This window comes from Canis lupus, chromosome 7 (assembly GCF_003254725.2).
Source record: "Canis lupus dingo isolate Sandy chromosome 7, ASM325472v2, whole genome shotgun sequence".
Classification (NCBI taxonomy): domain Eukaryota; kingdom Metazoa; phylum Chordata; class Mammalia; order Carnivora; family Canidae; genus Canis; species Canis lupus.
In genome coordinates, this window is record NC_064249.1 from 9,568,685 (window position 1) to 9,587,883 (window position 19,199).

A 19,199-nucleotide genomic window follows, 5' to 3' on the forward strand; every position below is an offset into this window, starting at 1 on the left:
CGCCCTGCCTGTGAGCCGCGACACGTCGGGCCCTCCCTGCAGCACCCCGGGCTCGTTCTCCCGGCCGAGGGGAAGCCGCAGTCAGCCGTTTAGGCCGAAGCGCCCTGCGGAGTCGGGCCCAGGGAGCGGCGCTGGGCGGGCCGTCGGGGGAGGGGGCCGGCGAGTGGCGCCCCAGGCGGGGTGGCCGGGGAGGAGGGCGCGGGGGGGGCGTGCGGGGCGGGGGAGAGGAAAGAGCCCCACCATTCCAGTCCCCCGCACCCCCCTTGCCTCCCCTCCCCCTTCGCATCCCCTCCCCCTTCGTACCCCCTTCCCCGCCCCATCACATCCCCTCCCCCACCCCGTCGCATCCCCTCCCCCGCCCTATCACATCCCCTCCCCCGCCCCCCATCGCCTCCTCTCCCTCCACCCCATCGCCTCCCCTTCCCCCACCCCACCGCCTCCCCTCCCTCCACCCCCACCGCCACATCGCATCCCCTCCCCCACCCCGTCGCATCCCCTTCCCCCAAGGCCGCGGCCCGGCGCCCTTGACCTCGCCCTGCCGCGAGCTCTGCTTCCCGCGGCAAGGCGAGCGTCTGGGTGCGCTTCCGAGGCTCCCTCCCCATCTGAATCCCGTGGAACTTTCGCTTCCAGCCGGGAGAAGAAATTAATAATTAACCGCCGGGTTAACGGGGACGGCTGGGGCGCGGGTGACCCGGGGGGCAAGAGGGGCGCGGGCCGCCGTCGGCGGGGTCCCGTGGCTCCGCGCTGTGCTCGGCCTCCGCGGCCCGGGCCCCCCCGCCCGCATCCTGGGCTGGGCCCCCACCCGCCCCCACCCCACCCCGCCCCCACCCGCCCCCACCCGCCCCCACCCGCCCCCTCGCCCTGCGGCTCCCCGCCGGCAGGGGGCGCCCGCCTGGACTGGACGGGCCCGGGAGCGGGGTGACCGTGACCGGGGAGGTGGCGCCTCCGCACAGAGCCTGACCCCTCCCGGCCGCGATGACCTATCCCCCAACATCCCACCCCTGCCCGCGACAGGCCCCGTTTCCAAAAGGGGCCTGCGAGGTTATTCAGGGAGCCGAGGTCAGCCCCTTGCCCAGCCCTGACCAATGGAACTTTCTGCGTTTATGGAAATGTCTCATATCGGTGCTGTCAAATCCAGTAGCTCCCTAGCGCTCCAGCTGTTCAAAATGTGCAACTGAGGGATGTTTAATTTCATTTCATTTTACGAATTTGAATTCAAATTACCGCGTGTGGCTAGTAGCTTTAGTCAGGGACCATCACTCCCTTATCAGCTCCCTTCCACGCAGTTGTTCTGGAAAAGATCAGATAAATTAGTTGACAGTGAGAAGCATGTAACCAACCGCCTTAACCCTCCTCCACCAGCTTCAGGCCTCATGGCAGAGGAACTGGTGCCCAGGATCCCTCGTGGGTTTTGGAGGGCCAGAAAGCTCCCCAGCACCTCCAGGCGGTCTTCTGTGAAGTCAACTCCCGAGGTTCAAGTCTTCTAGGGAGCCAGAAGATCTCCCCCAATCCTGCTGCGGGGACCATAGGACCGACCCCCCAGTGGGGATGGGAAAGTAGTCTAGTGTCTCCCACCTCCAAATCCCAGGGAATCCTACTTCTTTCTGATTCCCCCACAGTCCCAAAGTCTGGGAGGTCACTTAACCTTTAATCTGGCCCCTGCCTGCCAGTAGGTCAAAGGTCACTGCCAAGTCCTGCCAGGTTTCACTTTAACTGCAGTGGGGCTCGATGTGACTGTGCTGGGCAGGCTGACACCCCCCCCCCCCCCCCCGGCCCCTCTCGGCATCAGCCATGTGGAGGGAATGCTGCAGAATGCTGTGGACCCAAGGAGGAGGCCAAAACAGCAAGCAGAGAGAGCCTCCCACACTGACTGTCCCCACAGCCCAGAGCCAGTAGGGTGCAAATGGCCCAAAGGATCCCTGTGCCTCCCACCCCACCCCACTGCCCTGGTCTGGCTCTCTAAACCCCAAGGAGTGGCTGACAGGGTACAGGAGGGTGAAAGGAACAGGCAGTGGTCTGGGATAGTGCAGTCGTGGATGCTGGGAGAACAGGGTTCTGACCCCAGTTGGCCACTGCATACCTTGTGTAGAGCATATGTCTCTGTGTCTCAGTTTCCCCCAGCTGTAGATGGCACTTCATGGTAACTGTCTGGACTACCTTAAAAGGTTGCTGTGGGGTTCGAATCAGATAACAGATGCTCATTCATTAATCCATTCATTCATTAAATGTTTATTAAGAACTTGCCTGGAACGGGACAATCCGCTTTCTCAGTGGCAGCAAAGATCAAGAAGGACCCCCACGGGAGTGTCTGCCCATCTTAGACACCAAACACTGGCAATAAATTGCACAGACAGGCTTGGCACCAGCCTCTCCTAACCTGTGGGAGAAGAGGCAGCTCAAAGGAGGAGGAGGAGGAGGAGGAGGAGGAGGAAGAAAAAGGGGGGGGACACAGGAGGGGGCAGGGAGGAGTGTACTGCCAAGTGGGGGACAGAGGAAGAGGGGCAAAGAGGAGGAGGCTGGCTCACGGCTGGCCTCCTCAGGCCCCAGGAGCTCAGTGGTGGGCTGATGGTTCAGACAGTGCCAGGCCCGGTTTCTCCCGGAAGCTGCCAGGGCATGGTCAAGCAGGGTGTGACTCAGTAGCCCACATCTGCCCAGCTGGCTCAGGGCTGCTCGGCACCGTCTTTTCAGATTCTTGCCTCCATCTGCTCTCACTTCCTCACCCCCGGCTCTCCATCACTTTCTCCTGTACCAGCCTTTTCCCAGTCCCAGTGATGAGTATTTGGGAATGGTGAAGGCTGCAGAAAACCCTCCAAGAAGGCCCCCAGAGGAAACAATCTCCCCATTTTGGGCTCAGGCTTCCCTGGAGCCTTTCCCTCCAGCAGGGATTCCACCAAGAGAGCCTGTACCAGCTTTGCCTGATGGCACCTTCCAGGCAGATGAGGGGCTGGGCTCCAGTGAGAGGGCAGGGTTCTTTTACCAGGGGCGGGCGCTGTGTCAGGGCTCCTGGGTGGGGTAGGTAGGGGACCGGGCTATGCGGTCAGAATGGGCTGGAACCACAGGACCAGAAATAATAGAGTGGACAAGGCAAGCAAAGACGGTGTGGAGTAAACCTAATCCTGGCCCGGAGGTGGCTAGCATGCTGTCTCTCTGACAGAGATGGGTGCATCGAGCCTGATGCCCCAAAATACAGACTCGATCCTGTCTTGTTACTTTTCTCTCGTAGGGCTGGGAATGTCCCAAACCCATAAATCATGTTTCCTCTTCATCTGACACCCTCCCCGTAAGAGGGTTGCATAAGAGGTTTATCCCTGAGAGCTTGATCTGCGCTTACTGAGCACCTGCCAGCCCATGGGCCCAGCCTGCCGGGAGGGAGGCAGGGCACCAGGTCCTCCCCGCCATCCTGAGTGGCCTGCTTGGCCAGTCTGGGCCCCAGTTCTACCGGTTAGTGAGCTGGGCCTCCTGGGCATACGGTGTTTGGAGAAGCTCAAGGGCAATTTTCCATGCGACTTGGCAAACATCGTTCTCCACCTCCTCATCACTTTCTGGGACGTGCACAGACTCAGAATCCCTCCCTTTGGATGTTCAGCTGAGACTGTTGGCACAGATGGAAGTAGATGGAGGTTCAGCAGCTGATGTGGGACCTAGTGAGGTCCTGCTGCCCGACTCTCCACTTGCCTCCCTGCCCAGATGGTTCCAGCTGGAGGTCAGCCAGTCAGTGATGTGGGCTGAGCACATCCTGTGGGCAGAGCCGGGGGCTCAGTGGGTGCTGGTCGCCTTTTGTTTTGCCTGCCCACCGCCCCTTTCCCCTTATTCTGGCAAAAAGCATTCCAGTTCTGAATCACCCACCTGTGGTCCGATTCCTGTAGGTCCCATCGCCAGAAGTTAGCACCTGGCCCAGGCCTGGCCAGTAAGAGATTTCACCCCCACCCCAACCCGGCCACAGCCACTGGTGCAGGGATCAGTGTCAGGACTTTTGTTGTGGTGGGAGGAGAGAAAACTCTCTGCTCGTACCACATAGGAATCTGCTGGTGTGGGAGGCGAGCCGAGGCCTCAAGATCCCTTGAGCTCTGAGAGCGACCATGATTGCAACTGTCTGGCTATGGAAGCACCTACATTTCCTTTTTGCCTAAATTAATTTGAGTTGGTTTTCTGTCACTTGGACCTAAGAGTGCTGGCTGAAGTGGAAAGAGGATGGTGCAGGGAGAAATAAAGAGGGGAAGTGAAATGGTTTCTACTTTCAGAAAGGCCCCAGGCTGAGGGGAAATATGGTTTCCATTCTTGGGTATCTGAACACATGGCCTTCCATTTCCTAAACCATTGAGTGTGTGTGTGCCTGTATGTGTGTGTGCGTGTGTGTGTGAATCATTCAAAAATGTTCTTATACTTTTTATTTCTCTGTCGAGTAATACATAATGGGGAGTTTACAAAAAAAAAAAAAAGAGGAAAAAAGGAAGATCACTCCTATATCACTATTGGCTTCTATTCGTCTTAGTATGCTTAAAAATGGGAGTAGAGTCATAGGATATACAGCACTTTGGTCCACTTTCCCTCCCACTTAGCAGAACATGGTGATCTTCTTTAGGAACGTATAAAGGAAATGATTAGGACGTAAGTTTTGTGACACAACCGAACCCACATGCATCTCACTGTCTAACCTCCCATCTTGTTTCAGAAAGAGGCACAGGAGCCCATCTGTGGACACAGCGTGGTGATTTTTCTTCATCGTGTCATCTTTGGAGAGAATCTGAGAAGCGGAGCATTCCTTCATTCACTCGCCCGATGAGCAAATGTTTAGGTGCCTCGAACGTGCCAGGCACTGAACGATGCGCTTCGGGCCTGACTAGACATGGTCTCTCCTCTCATGGAGCTCACAGGACAGCAAGGAAACGTCATTCGCCAGATACTCCCCAAACAAATGTTCGAACGTGAGCTGTGACAGGTGCTACAAGGATGGGACATAGGATGATTTGACCCAGTCTGAGAAAATGGAGTTTGGGCTGGAATCTAAAGGATGGAAAGGTGTTCCCCGGGCCAAGGGAGGAAAGGGCGCACTTCGTTATAGGGGAACAGCTGGAGTGGCTGGCTGTGGTGTGGGATTGGATGCAGTCGGTGTGGCTGCTGTGGAGGCAGGAAGAGCGTGTGTCACGGGACATGAGGGCAGGTGACCTAGGGCTTTGGGAGCCACGCTAATAAGTTCGGCTTGATGCTGAGGGTGAAGGGAAGCCCCTGAAGTTTCCCCAAGCTGGTGTGTGTGTGTGACACGACTAGGTCTGTGCTCTGCAAAGGTCACGTGGCTGCATTGTGAGGAATGAGCCAAAATGGGCTCAGGTGCCCAGAGCAGGTAGGTGGCTATTGCACTAGTTGGGATGTGAAAGGTCGGGGTACCTTGCATCAGGATAAAGATGTAGGAAGTGGGCGGCGGGGGGGGGGGGGGGTATTAAAGAAGCATTTAGGAGATAAAATCAGCAGAACTCGGTAACCAATGGGACGCGAGGAGTGTGAGAAAGAGAATGTGTGTGGGTTTCTCCCGGGCTTGCTCAGCGGGGCGGGTGGAGCTACCACACAGGGCGCCAGAAACCAGAGGAGGAGGAGATTAAGTGTTCAGGCTTAGACGCACTGAGTTGGAGGAACCTTTAAGATGTTCAAAAAGAGATGTCAGGTAGGCAGTGGATGTCTCAGTCAGGAGCTCGGAGATAATATGCGTGAGTCATTTGCAAATTGTGTGCACCGATCTGTGAACCAACCAGCTGGTGTGGGTTCTAGTCCCAGCTTCATTGATCAAATCACTGCCTGGCCCTGGGACTCTCTCTCCATTGGGGGGGGGGGGACCAAAGCTCCCTCCAGCTGTAACGTTCTCTGAATCTGTGAGCATATGAGGATGAAGCATTGCCCAAGCCTCCCTGAATCGTCCCTCCCCGCCCCCTCCCCCCGACAAAACCGGGGAAAGAAGTGTCCTGGCTCTCTTAGACTGGCCATTGGGAAGTTCTCATTGTGACCTTGGCTGTCCTTTCCCTGGTCAGATGGAAGAGACCATCCCGAGCATCCTGGATTCCTCTTCTCGAGGGGAATGCAAGAGCGAACTACCTAAGCTGCTGGCACACAGCGACACGGACTCTCTGAGGAAGGTTAAGGTCAAAAGCGTGAACCGTGGAACAAGGAGGTTTCCAGGCCCTCCGGGGCACGGTCCCCCAAGGTTTTCCTCTGCTTCCTTGCCCTCAGTCTGGTCTCTCCTGAACTTTCTGCTCTCTGTACTCTTTCCAGAAATGTGTTGCTGGGTTTCCACGCTATGTTTGCTAATTTCACAAATGACCCAGTTCCTGATGATGTCCCAGGTTCTGTCGACCTTTCTTGGCCAAAGTAACCCGTGGACTGGTGTCTTCCTGGAACTGTCTGCCACCCACCTCTCTCTCTCCAGGGTCCTGGCCAAGAGCTAAGAAGCATTCATTCAGAGCTCACTATCAAGGTGCGTTATGTGCTTAGATGCCAGAGATACGAAAGGAGCAAAGCCCAATCCTGGCCCCAGAGGAACCTTCCTTCTCATTGGTTCTGAAGTATGGTCTGGACTATTTTCCCCTAAATTTTATTACCAGCCTCTCACCGTAGTAAAGCCTCTTTTTGGCTCACTTCACTTAGCTTTTGAGTTTGTCCCAAAGATCACTGATACCGGTGATTATCATTTACTGAGGGATTTTTCTCTCTCAGCCTTGATGTCAAGCACTACACTTTCTTGATCCCACTTAATCCTGGAAAACAGCAATCTGTGTCTCCCACTTTACTCTTGATGACCTGAAAGGGAAGAAGTCACTCACCTGAGTGCCAGTCACCGGGATGTGAGCCCAGAAGTCGTCTGACTTGAAAATGCCAGATTCTCACCGCTGCACCCCCTTTGTCGGGATGATTGAGTGTTTCTCACCTGAGAACCGGGGATTAGCCACAAAGTGCCAGTTTAATTCGATGAGGCCTCAGGTGTGCAGGAGCCCTGTCCTATTTCAGCCCTCATCCCCGAACACCTGGAACAGTGCCTGGCAAATATTTGTTGAATCACCTGGAATGAGTGAAACACTTTGAGAACCCCCTTCCCCACCCGCTGTCCTCAGGCAGTTTTGGCAACCAGTAACTGCGGTGTGTCCGGGGCACCGACAACACGATGAGGGTGGATCTCAGCTGGGGGCTCGGGGTGCCCGCCAGGTGAAAGGCCAAAGCAGTAGTTCGTTAAGCCGTTAGTAAGCGGGGAGGTACGTGCATTCCTCAGATATGTTTGAATTTCTTCCTTTTACCCCAAGGAGCCTAGCTCTGTGCCAACACTTTTCATTTGCCAGTGACCTTTATTAAAGGCAAATGGTTTTTTTAGCAAATAATGAAGCAACACTTTGAGAAGAAAAGAGTAAACTGAAGCAAAGTTCATTATTTTCTAAATTTGCTTTTCTGCTGTGAAGTGTTGCATGTGGCTATTTCCAAAGACTGGCCGGCCCTTCGGGTCAAAGCCACCCTCCCTCGTCCACACCGACTCCCTCCGCGTGGACTCTTGGGGCCCGTCCAGCCGCATCCACCAGGTCACAATTCTCACCCTGGCCCCTGGGTCTTTGTCCTTATGGTTCTCTCAATGGAATCGAATCTCCTTTCCCTTTCTCCTGAAGGGTGAGATTTATTCATCCTTCAAATTCGAGGAAAACTTCAGTGCCCTCCCCCGCGCCCTCATGCACCATCTGCAGTCAGTGCTTTTCTTCTGTATTCTCTGTGACACCGGTCACAGCACACGCCAGTTCTTCTTGTCTTTACCCCACGTGCTTCCTACCCAGACACCCCCAGCTGCCCTCGCCTCCCCGGCAACAAGCATAGAGAGAGCCTGGCCCGTGCTGGCTATCCTCAATAGCATTGTGGTCGATTGCTTTACTACCTTAGCAAATAGTTGCAGAACCACCTACTGAGTGCCTGCTGTGTGCCAGGCTTCAAATGCGTGTGGTTCGCAAGCCTGGCAACAACCTTGTGGAGTAGGTTTGATGACTCCTGCTTTAAAGAAAAGGGAGCTGGAGCTCGGAGAGGTTCAGTAACTTGTCAAAGGACACACATTCAGAAAGAGGCCGAGCAGGCCTTGAGGACTCACAAGCCTGCCTCTCTTTCCTGCAAGCTCCTCGGCTTCAAGTCGGCCCCCAAAACCTCTGACATCTCCAAATCCTAAACTCTGTAACTCAAAAGAACTCAGCTGTGTGGCCTTAGATAAAGCCCTTGAGCCTGCTTGGTCTCACTTTTGTCAAGTGTAGGATGGAAGAGGGGATGGGCCATGTGAAATCCAAGGTGCATGATCGTGTAGGGGTGGTGTAATTGCACAAATTAGGACAGGATGGAACCTGAGACAAAGAACCCTGGACCATAACTTAGCGAGAGTCTGTGGGTATTTTCTAAACCATGGACACCTGCAGAGCCTCTGTGAGTGTGTACAGATCCCATACATGCCTCCAGGCTCCTGTGAGGGTGCACACAGCCCGTGAGGGGTCCAGACCGTTCATGTGCAAAGAACTCCTGGGTCTGCCAAACCTGCGTGCCAGGCCGGTAGGGTTGTTTACTTTGTGGAATCAATTATCTCCTGCCTCTTCTAGGCTGGTCTCCCCTCAGGAGAGATGAACCCTAAGCCGGTTCACCAGGAGGCGAGTCAACAGCCTTTGAGATGCTCTTCCCAGGCTTGGCCTGGCCATCCCTGCTTCCTGGGGCCTGTGGAGGCCTCACCAGTGGGGCGAGCCTTCCCCAAACAGAGTGTTTTCTGCTGCTGCCCTCCAGCTGTCCCCCCCCCTCCCAGCTGCTGCTCAGGTGGTAGAGCCCTGTTTCCAAGAGCAAGAGCGTAAGGTGGAAGGTAGACACGGCTGTCCCCACTCCGAACAGTGAGCCTGTCAGCAGCAGATGGGGACGCTGGGATTATCAGCAGGGAAGCGCCTTGCAAAGGCTAACGGGGCTACAGGGTCGTAATTCTATGTTCGCAATTTAAAAATCACATGAGGAGAGGTGAGAGTGAGGAAGAAAACGGAGAGACTGAAAGAAAAGTGCAAAGAGGCGGGATCCTCACAACCAGGGGTAGGGATGAATTCCTCCCCGGTTACCCGGAGTCCTGCCCCAGGACTCTCTGGGATTAGCTACCCCTGACCAGTCAGAAGCCAGTGAGGGCTCAGGCACCCCATGCCCACCCCAAAGCCTGCTCAGGACCCCTGTTCTTGCACGACAATGGGCCTGGCCAGCCCCTGTGAGGGCACAAGGGAGGGACACAGGCCCTGTGGCTGATGGTCCCTCCCTCTGGCCTGGCGCCCCCAGGGTTGATACAGAGAGGGTCTCAGGCTGCGGCTGGAGCAGGACCCCTGGGAAAGAAAGGCATTTGATGTCAAAGCCAGATTTGCTGTGAGAAATAAAACTTCGCAGGAATTCAGGAGGAGACGCCTCATCTGGCTTCCTTCCTTTGGGGCCTGGTCTAGGAAAAAGCCTGGAGTCAGAAAGCTCCAAAAAAGCTCCTCATCCTCAGACACCCCGCTTCCCTCCACCCTGCTCCTCCTAGTCGGGGTGCTCCCCCTCTGCCCCACTCTGTCCTAGCCCTGGCTTCCCTACCATGGGGGCCTCATCACCTGCTCAGACTCGCGGCCCCTGACAAGGTCCCCACCCCTGCAGCCCCTGCCCAGACTGGGCTGTGGTACAGGGGGAGCCCAGCCACTTCTTCCCCCCCAGGGCTTGCAAACCCCAGCACCTCAGAGGAGGAGGGAAGGGAGAGAAGGGAGCCTGGGGGACCCTCACTGGGTCTGTACTCTAGACAGTCCATGAAAAGCATGCAAATGCAGTGCAAAAAATAGCATGCAAATCAGCACATCTTCCACCTTTTCATCCTCCGTCCCTCCACCCTCGCCCCAGGGTCCCATGATCCTTTAGGCCGTGAAGGGGGCAGGCTGGCTTACCCTCCCCACCTATCAGCCTCAGGCAACCTTTCTTCTGCTTTCTCTCCCCCACCTCTTACCCCATCCTCCCTCATCCTCACCCGACCCCCGACCCCGAACCCGCCGACCCCCCGACCCCGAACCCGCCGGGGCACTGCCTGACATCTGGTAGTTTGAGAAACAAGATGTTTGCTACTTTGGCTGCGGCCCCTACAGGAGGGGCCTCTTCTGTGGGTTCCGACCTTAAAACAGTGATGCGGGAAGGATGAGAGAGGGGATGCCTCCTCTGCGAATCCATCCTCAGCCTCAGACTTCTCCTCGGCACTTTGCCAGAAAGTCCAGAGACTGTCAGGACAGGGAGTGGCAAGGGGGGGGGGGTCTCGGCTTTGGGAGGGTCACCTGGCCGAACCCCTATTATTATGATCACTTCATCCTGAGGGAAGGAGCCCCAGGAGCCTGGAGAGTGGGATTCATGGTAAAGAGGCAGAGTGGAGACTGATCGTGCTCATCATTTCACAATGGATACACACACCAAAAAGTCACCTTGGACACCTTAGCTATTTACAACTTTTATTTGTCAAACCCCACAAAAACCAAAAAAAAAAAAAAACAGGAAGCGGCAGCAGAGTGGGTATCAGCCTCCTCAAGCTGATAGCTAAATTTAGCACTTAGCATTTGGAGAGTTAAATGTAAAGCAAGTGCTCGAAGCTACCTACACTGGTTCCTCAGCGAGCTGCCGTGGGTCCTGCGCCCACAGGGAGCTATCTCGGGCTGCCCAAGGAGGGAAGGATAAGGAGCTCTGCACCCCGCTCTCAAAGTGCCTGGCTGGGGTACCGGCTCCGAGCCTGACCCCCGCTGTACTCGCTCAGCCAGGCCCTGCCTCCTCTCCAGCCCCGTCCCTGAACTGGCAGGAAGCCCCCACACCTACTGCCTTCCCAAACTTGGCCCAGGCTCAAACCCGGCCTGACACAGCAAGCGGGCTAGGGAGGAAGCCTGGCCACCCGTTAGCCTGCCTCGGCCTGGGACAGGAAATGCTTCAGCCAGGTTCAAAGGCTCTGTAGCCAAGGGAAGGAAGCCACTTGAAGTGGGTCCCCAGGGCAGGCCAAGGCCTTCCAGACGGTGGAATAAATAAGAATGCCAGGCCTGGAGGCTTGGGGAAAGGGCCACAGACCCTTGGCACAGCTGGGCCACCAAGTCCAGGGTGATAGTGAGAGGCACCCAGATCCGCCCCTGTATCCGGAACCTCTGGATGACCTGTGGCTCCCACACCGGCCACATCTTCTTCGTGGCTTGGCTTCCAGGGCTGGGAGGCAAGTGGCTCTAAGTGATCCTCCCCTCGGAATGTTGTTCCTCTGGCAACAAATAGAACCCTACCCACAAAAGCCAGGAATGAAATTCTCTCTTCCTGGCAAAGACCTTCATGAGCAGAGACTCTGCAGTGGAGCTTGGTGCCCACCCTCCAACTGACGTCTAACTCTGGTCCTTTGGGCTGACCGCCAAGTCCCTTTATCTGTTTGTGCTCAGGAAACACCACGCTGGGCTCAAAGGCGTCTTGATAAAGTCAGGCACCGTGGTCTCCCTCCTGGGCCACATGGGCGGCCTCCTGGACCCGCCCAGACAGGGGCTCCCAGGGAACCTGGCTTCCTCCCCACACCTGACTTCTGCTCCCTCCGAGAAGGAGCCGCCTCCCCCACCCACCCCCCACCCCCCAGCTCCCACCCTGTGCCCTTTGCTAATGTCTGTGCCTACCCTGTTCAGTCAGTAGACTGGCCACATGTTACAGACAAGAAAACAGAGGCCTACACAGCTCCAGTATCCTGTTCAAGGCCTCGATGCCAGTGAAGGACACAACCAGAACTGGAATCCAGGTTTGACAGGACTCCTTAGGGAACTTTGACTCCATCATCCCAAGTGGTCCTATGTCATAGTGGCCAAAGTAAGCCCACCAAGTGAGGACTACACTGACCTTTTTTTTCTCTTTCTTTTTCTTTTTGAGATTTTATTTATTTATTTATTTGAGAGAGAGAGAGAGAGTGAAAGAGAGAGAACAAGTGGTGGGGAGAGGCAGAGGGAGAAGGAGAAGCAGGTTCCCCACTGAGCAGTGAGCCCAATGTGGGACTTGATCCCAGGACCCAGAGATCATGACCTGGAGCCAAAGGCAGACCCTTAGCCCACTGGTCCACCCAGGCGCCCTTGACCTTTCTTTTTTTTTTGACTGTGGACACATTATGGGCAACATCACATCACATCAGTGGCAACAATAAGGTAAGTGTCCCTGAAAGACACCTCTTAAAGTTCATTGGGGGCAAACTCCTCCTCTGTTCAGCCCTCTCCATAATCCTTCCCTGATTATTGCTTCTTACTACAGGACTCTAAGATTTTTAGTCCTTTGGCCTCTTCAGTGGGGCAACAGATGTCAGGGAATATCTTGCCCGCCTCTCCTTTCTCTTTGGGACCAGAGTGCTTGAACCATCTCCTTGATGCAGCTATTCATTCTGACAGAAGGGGGGAAGTAGGGAGCTGAGTGGAGAATTGGGGCAAAGGGAATGAGACTGTATTCTACTGTGGTAGGTGCATCTCCAGCCATAAATTCATTCCAGATGAAGTAATACCACTTACCTTTTATTTGTAGGCAGATTGGAGATGTCGCCACTGACAGATGTCACCCTGACAGCAGCACAATCCATGGGGGTATCAGAGAGCAGCTCTCAGAGCACCTGGACTATCTCATGGGCCAACTCTGGAGATCTCTAGCCAACAGATTCACACCCAGCCCGCTGGCCATCCCCAGCCTTCCACTCCCAGACTCCCTGGCTCCACAAGGAATCCTTGGTCCTGGAGAACTTCACCAGAACGTGGAGATCCTGGCTCCAATATCCTACCCAACATTTTAGTCGAGCCTTGTGGAAAATAGGAAAGTTAGAGGGGTATAAGGATCATATTCTTGACCTTAAAAATTCTCTAATCTCTCATATATTGCTGGTGGAAGTATAAAATTGGTACAACCTGTAAAACTTTTTGAGAAATCTACTAAAGGTAAACATAAGCCTACTTAGCAATGCCACTTCTTGTATATAAATCATAGAAATCAGTGCTTATGCTCACCACAGGGCAGGCACGAAAATGTTCATTGTCATTCTATTCATAATAGATCCAAACGGGAAATAACCCAAATGTGCATCAATAGGAAAATGGATAAGTGAGCTGATTATGTATATATACAATTAATATATATAATTTTATATATTTGTTTTATATTATTTATATTATGTTACATATATGACATATACATATGTGTGTGTATATATATATAAAACATTTGCTATATGGCATTGCATATGCTGTACAGCAATTAAAAAGAGTAAACTGCTACATTTAGCATCAAGCATGAACCTCACAGACATTCTGTTGAGCAAAAGAAGCCAGACACAAAAGAGTACTTACCACATGATTCCATTTCTGTGAAGGTCAAGAACAGGCAAGGTAAAATATAGCAGCAACCTCTTCCCCGGGGGAAGAGTGTTTTTTGGGAGAGTGCATGAGAAAGCTCCGGGGTGCTGGAAATGCTATGTTTATCCAAGTTGAGGTTTTACAAGTGTATATGTATATTACATATGTAAAAATTCATCTGGCTGTACACTCAAGACTTGTAAACTTTAGTATATAAGTTATATCCACCACCTACCCTCCTCAAAAAAAAAAAAAAAAAAAAAAAAAAAACCCTCCAAAAAGAAGGCAACCAAAATACTAGATGACATTGTATTGGTTGGTTTTGTTCCTTGTTTCTGACTAATTTTACCGCTGGGAAAAATCCTCTGGCTGGCACAAGTCTCACTTAAGTCCACCTCGTTATAAATGAATATTAATTCATCTGGCCAGGTAGAGAGTAAGTCCGAGACGGCTTCCTGTGAGCGTGTGTGCATGTGTGTGCACGGATGAGTGTGTGTGTGCGCACACGTGTGTGGGTTGTATTATATTCAGTAGGATGATGAATCCCCAGAGGGCAGGGATCGTATGTGTCACATTCCCCTTCACACTGTACCACCCACAGAGATTGAGTTCGACAAAACTTATTGTGTGCCTACTATGTGCCATCCTCTATTCTGGGGCCTGCGGAGATAGCAATAAAATAGACAAAAATCTCAGTTCTGTGACACTGATCAAGACTTCTGGATTAATAGGATGAAGGAAAAGATCATTTTCTGATTCTTTCCAGCTTGCTCTGGGATCTGGGGCAGGCCTTACCTCCTCCGGTGTTTGCCTTTTCCAACAAAGAACCCCAAGCGGCTCCTCTGTGGGCTGGAAAGGGGATGGGATCTGTGCCAGCAGGTCAGAGTATCACAGTCATGTCACCAATCAACAGCTTGCAAATGGCTAACCATGGTTTTAGCCAACATTTGAGGTACCAACGACTCCCCAGAGCAGTCAGGAACAGTCTCTAAGATGTCAGGTCGTTAGGGAAGCAAGTGCAATGAAAGGTTCGTGAGCTCCAGAGCAGACACGTTTCATCTGATCCCTGGTCCTACCGCCTCCTCTCTGGGTCACTGTGGGCAGATTGCTTAATCCTCTGAGCCTCTTTTTTCTCGTCTGTAAATAGGATCCTCATATCTGTCTCCCAGGGCTATTTGTATGGATGAAATGAGATCCATCAGTGCTTTTGTGGCACACGGTGATTGGGAAATTCGCCATAGCTATTAAAATTAATTGGAGAGAAAGAACATACACGTCCAAATTGGATAGTTCATCCGCCTCCTACTCCAACCTAAAGTCTACTTGTTCCCACTCCTCAGCCTTGCACACAGCTCTTCAAACTCCTACACCCTCTGCCAAACCCGGATACTTCCCACCTTCAAAACCAGAGACGTGCCGTCTTGAGCAAGGCATCCCAAACTGACTCGTTCCTCCGTGGCAAGTACCCCCGCTCCAGACCTCCACGTCTCTGCTGCCAGTGGAAAGCTGTTCTCACGGTTGAACTCCCTTGTTTTCCCATCAGACGAGGGGATGCTTGTGGGCAGGGGCTGTCTCCCGATCAGGCGAGGATCCCGACACCAGCCACTGTGGAGTCCTTGACGTGTGGCCTGCAGAAGCCAAGCTCCAGTCCAGGGGCACGTGCCACTCACTGCTAGGGCCTGGAATCCTCGCTACTCTGTCCGTCTCTGCCCCTCAACTCTCAGCAAGTGGCCAAATGAGCCCTTGGGTCCCCTCCAGGGTTCAGCTTAAACACCTCTTCCTCCAGGAAGCCTTCTTTGACTCCTAGACTGAAATTCCTTCTTTTACCCTCTCAAGGCATCCAGAAATTCTCCCTCAGAGCAGTGACAGCTAAGCACGACTAAGTACCAGCAAGACTCCTTTAATGTTCGTTTCCTTTGAAATTGAAAGCTCGATGGGAACAGGTACATTATTCTCCCTCATGTATTCGCAGCACTTAGCTCAGTGCTTGGTGCACAATAGAAGTGCAAGAAACACTTGTCCAACGAATGAATGAGTGAATGAATGAATGAGTGAGTGAGTGAATCAATATAGCCTCTCCCCACCATTCCCTAGTCTCAGCATGAATCTGTCCAGTGAACACCCCCAGGTGAGGCATATTTCTCCCTGAGCTTGTTGCCTTTTGTGGGGTGAGCCACTAGTCTTTAGGTTTCTGTACCTCATAACCCCCTGGCCCACCACCATACACACCCCCCCGGCCCCCAATGCGGAAGAACAGAAGGAAAGCTTCCCGAGGGTTTTCCCCAGCAGCAGGGACGGGGCAGCAGCCACGGGCTAAATATACCCTGCTTTGCATCCTGTTTGCTTGAAAGCACACCTGGCAAGCACGCATCACAGACCTGGAATCGTCCCTCACCCGGTCAACGGCTCCAGCTCCCAGAAGCAGCCCCTGCAGGCCCCTGGTGAAAGAGCCTGGCTGGATCCCCTGGCCCACCCCACCCCCAGCCCACCCCAGTTCTGACACGTGGTCATCCAGGTGCCCACCAAAGGCGTGGACAGCAGCCAGAACCCATGGGGCTACATAGTGTGGCTCCCCCGCCACCAGCAGGCTGTGGCCGGGAAGGCGCTGACTCCGACGGTCCAGGGTCTGGTCACCCTCTGTTCTTTCCTGCTGCAACAAATCATTTCTCTGAGCCCGTTCCTTTGCTAGTAGAGTGGGGGTGGTGGAGTGATCATGCCCCTGTTTCCCCCTCCCAAGGCTGTAGTGCAAGCCAGCCAGGAACGTGGAGAGGAGGCCTGGAAGGGGCTGGCCACCACACAGCACGCCGCGGGAGACAGGTCCCTGCCCTCAAAGGGCCGAAGTCAGCAGTAAACAGGCCCAGGCATTCATAATCGGGCGCGCCAGGGGAGCAGGAGGGGCGCCACCGATGGGCCACCATGCACACAAGACCAGAGGCCAGGGTCACGGACACCTGTGCGGTGTGTAAAAGACTGTCAACTGGGAACTCGGGCCAACCAGAGCGCAGCTCTGCCCACCAGCTGTGTGACCTTGGGCCAGTTCCTTGGCATCTCTGTGCCGGCTCTGTGTCTCACAGAGGTGTTAGGAGGATGAGGATACGTAAATGAACATATGTAAAGTACTTCCTTCTGGGGCAAAGGAGGTACAAAGTCATTGTTAGCTGTTACTGTCCTTATTACCTTTAATTGATTCAACCAGTGTGGACGAGGCTGTTTCAGACACAGGGACCCTGCAGTTAAACAAAACAGACTGGAAAAACCTGCTCTCTTGGAACTTACATTCTGGAAAGGGAGAAGGATGACAAACCAAATAAGCGTGCTTTTTATATCATTTTTAAAAAGATTTTTAAAAATTTTATTTAAATTCAATTTGCCAGCATATAGTGTAACACCCAGTGCTCATGAGTTCAGGTGCTTTATTTATTTATTTATTTATTTATTTATTTATTTATTTATTTATTTGACAGAGAGAGAGAGAGCACAAGAAGGGGAGCTGCAGGTAGAGGGAGAAGCAGGCTCCCCACTGAGCAGAGAGCCTGATGTAGGGCTGGATCCCAGGACCCTGAGATCATGATCCCAGCTGAAGGCAGACGCTTCACCGACTGAGCCACCCAGGGGCCCCTAAGCTTGCCTTTTAATATATTTGATGAAGGCACTTGGGAGGGGGGCAAGGCAGCAGAAAAGGGGAATCAGGATGTTCTAACCCATGGGGGAGGATTCCCATTGTAAGCTGGGTGGTCAGGGACGGGCTCACTGGGAGGGGGAAGGGGAGCCCAGGCCTCAGGAGGTGAGAGGGAGCCTGACAGTGGGCCGGATGCGGTCCATACAGAGTAGCATCAGGGGCCTTCTCCTATGTTGCCATGAAGGCATCTTCAGTCGCAAAAGGGAAACAAGAGGCCTGTGAGGATTAAATTAGAAAACAAAATGCCAGGCATACACTAGGCCCAGAATAAATGTTAGCTCCTCCCTTCCCCCTTGTATCTCTCAGGGCTCCTCTCCAGGCATCGGGGAATTCGAGACATCCAGACCAGAGCGTGCTTCCTTCTCAACCCCAAAGCCTCTGGCCTCGGTGCCCTTGGCCGGGACGCTTGCAGGCTGGGTGGTCTCGAGGCCGAGGAGGGTGCAGTGGGCTGCGAGCATTCTGGAGGAGACGAAGGCCTGAGCTAGAGTTCGAAGGGTGAATCCCAGCCCCGCGGCCCTCTAGCTGTGGGACTTCAGCCAGGGACAGCAATAACAGCCATCCCTTATGCCAGGCACTTGATCATTTCATTCTTCCACCAGCCCTGGTGGGGGTGGGGGTTGCAGACAAGGAGAGTGAACCTCGGAAACCTCACAGGGCGACAGGCAGAGAAGCCAGGGCCGGCATCTAGCTGGGGGACTCCCACGGCCCCGCTGTCAATAGGGCTGTCAGGTGTACCAAAATCAAAGACAAATCAGAACCAGAATGCTGGATTAGATTTGAATTTCAAATAATTGACAGATCGTTTTTTAGTATAAGTCTATCCCAAATATTGCATGGGACATATTTATAGTAAAATAATAATAATTATTATTATTAATTCCATTGCTCATGTGAAATTCAAAGGTAACTGGGCACCCTGTATTTTGTCTGGCAGCCCTGGCTCTCAGCCACTCCACCACATGTCTCCCAACCTCGGCGGTAACTGCCTCCCACAGAGATTGGAGAAACCAGAGGTAAAGGTACCAAGGAGGCCAGGAAAGGTCCTGGCACACTACTTGCTTGAGATGGGCTCTGGGCTCATCCCATACAGTCAGTAGGAGGCAAAGGGGCCCCTGTTCTAGCTCTTGAACTCTAGGGTGTCCAGATCTGACTCTTCAATGGCCAGAAAGTCTATGGGGCCAAGATGTGCCCACTCAGAGCCTAGGTCCTCCAGCCACGCTCTAGTACTGAGACCTTGACAGTGTCTGCCCAACGGGCCCTAAGCCAGCTTGCAGGGCCTGGGAAGGTTTCTACCGTGGGCCTACCAAGGGCCGGTCTTATGGTTGGTGGGGGGACACCCCTGATTAGGACTACCCGATAAAATACGAGGAGCCTAGTTGCATTTGAATTTCAGATACACAAGGAATAATGTTTTAGGATAAGTATGTCCCAAACCTTAAAACCCTTCCCTGGGCCCAAGGAGCGACTAGGGGATGCTGTTTGGGGGATGTGTCCACATGTGGGAGCGGGTGTCTACATGGGCAGGGATGACACGGGTGCCCCCCCACCCCGCCCCATGATACAGGATGGAACCAGAAATGGGAAGAAAATGTGGGTGGGCCACCGTCTGGGAATACATTTGTTCTCCTACACCGAGCCCTGTAAATACCAGGGCCTCCCACTTATCTCTGTTGTCCCCGCCCACGTCTGAGCTGCCAGCCCTGCATTCCCCGAAAGGACGGCTCTGAGTGGGGCAAGGGGGAGCCAGCCAGCCTGTCCTCTCTCCCCCAGGGGAGCCTCCAGCCTCCCAGCCTTGGACACTGGCTCCCACCACACCCCTACCCCTCCGTCCCCACCCTCAACCCCTCTCGGCCTGTGACCTCCCCAGTCCTCCCAAGGTCTGCTTTCCCCAGGAGGCCCTGGGGGTGTCCCTGGAAGAGATGGGTCGGAGAGATCCGGTAATGGGTGTCCTGGTCCAGACAAGTCTGACCCAGCCAAGCCCCCAACACGGAAGGTCAGAGATGCTGGCTGGGAGGGCAGCCGGTCCAGGTGGTGGTGTGGGTGACTGCTGCTGGGAGTTCAGGTGCCCTCCTTGACCTATTCTAGAACCCTGCGGAAAATACCATTCTCTCCTCTGCAGGAGCTTCTCAGGATTGAGGTGAAGAGTGAGGACGCTGAACTGC

The 19,199-nt window shown here is 53.8% G+C and overlaps 2 long non-coding RNA genes across 3 annotated transcripts; one reads left to right on the forward strand and one right to left on the reverse strand.

The window, feature by feature from the left end:
- Positions 1–917: 917 nt before the first annotated feature.
- LOC112648371 (uncharacterized) lies at positions 918–10,378 on the reverse strand. 2 transcript variants are annotated; one of them, XR_007411802.1, is made up of 4 exons: positions 10,151–10,378; positions 6,914–7,045; positions 2,081–6,786; positions 918–1,291 (listed from the first exon to the last, which is right to left on the reverse strand). It is a non-coding gene; the product is annotated as an uncharacterized LOC112648371 (long non-coding RNA). The 2 variants fall into 2 exon arrangements; XR_003128958.3 differs by having other exon boundaries at positions 2,081–2,169; positions 6,810–7,045.
- A 743-nt stretch (positions 10,379–11,121) lies between these two features.
- On the forward strand, positions 11,122–16,958 carry LOC112648370 (uncharacterized). The gene is made up of 3 exons (XR_007411801.1): positions 11,122–11,468; positions 11,667–12,173; positions 12,541–16,958. It is a non-coding gene; the product is annotated as an uncharacterized LOC112648370 (long non-coding RNA).
- Positions 16,959–19,199: the final 2,241 nt, after the last annotated feature.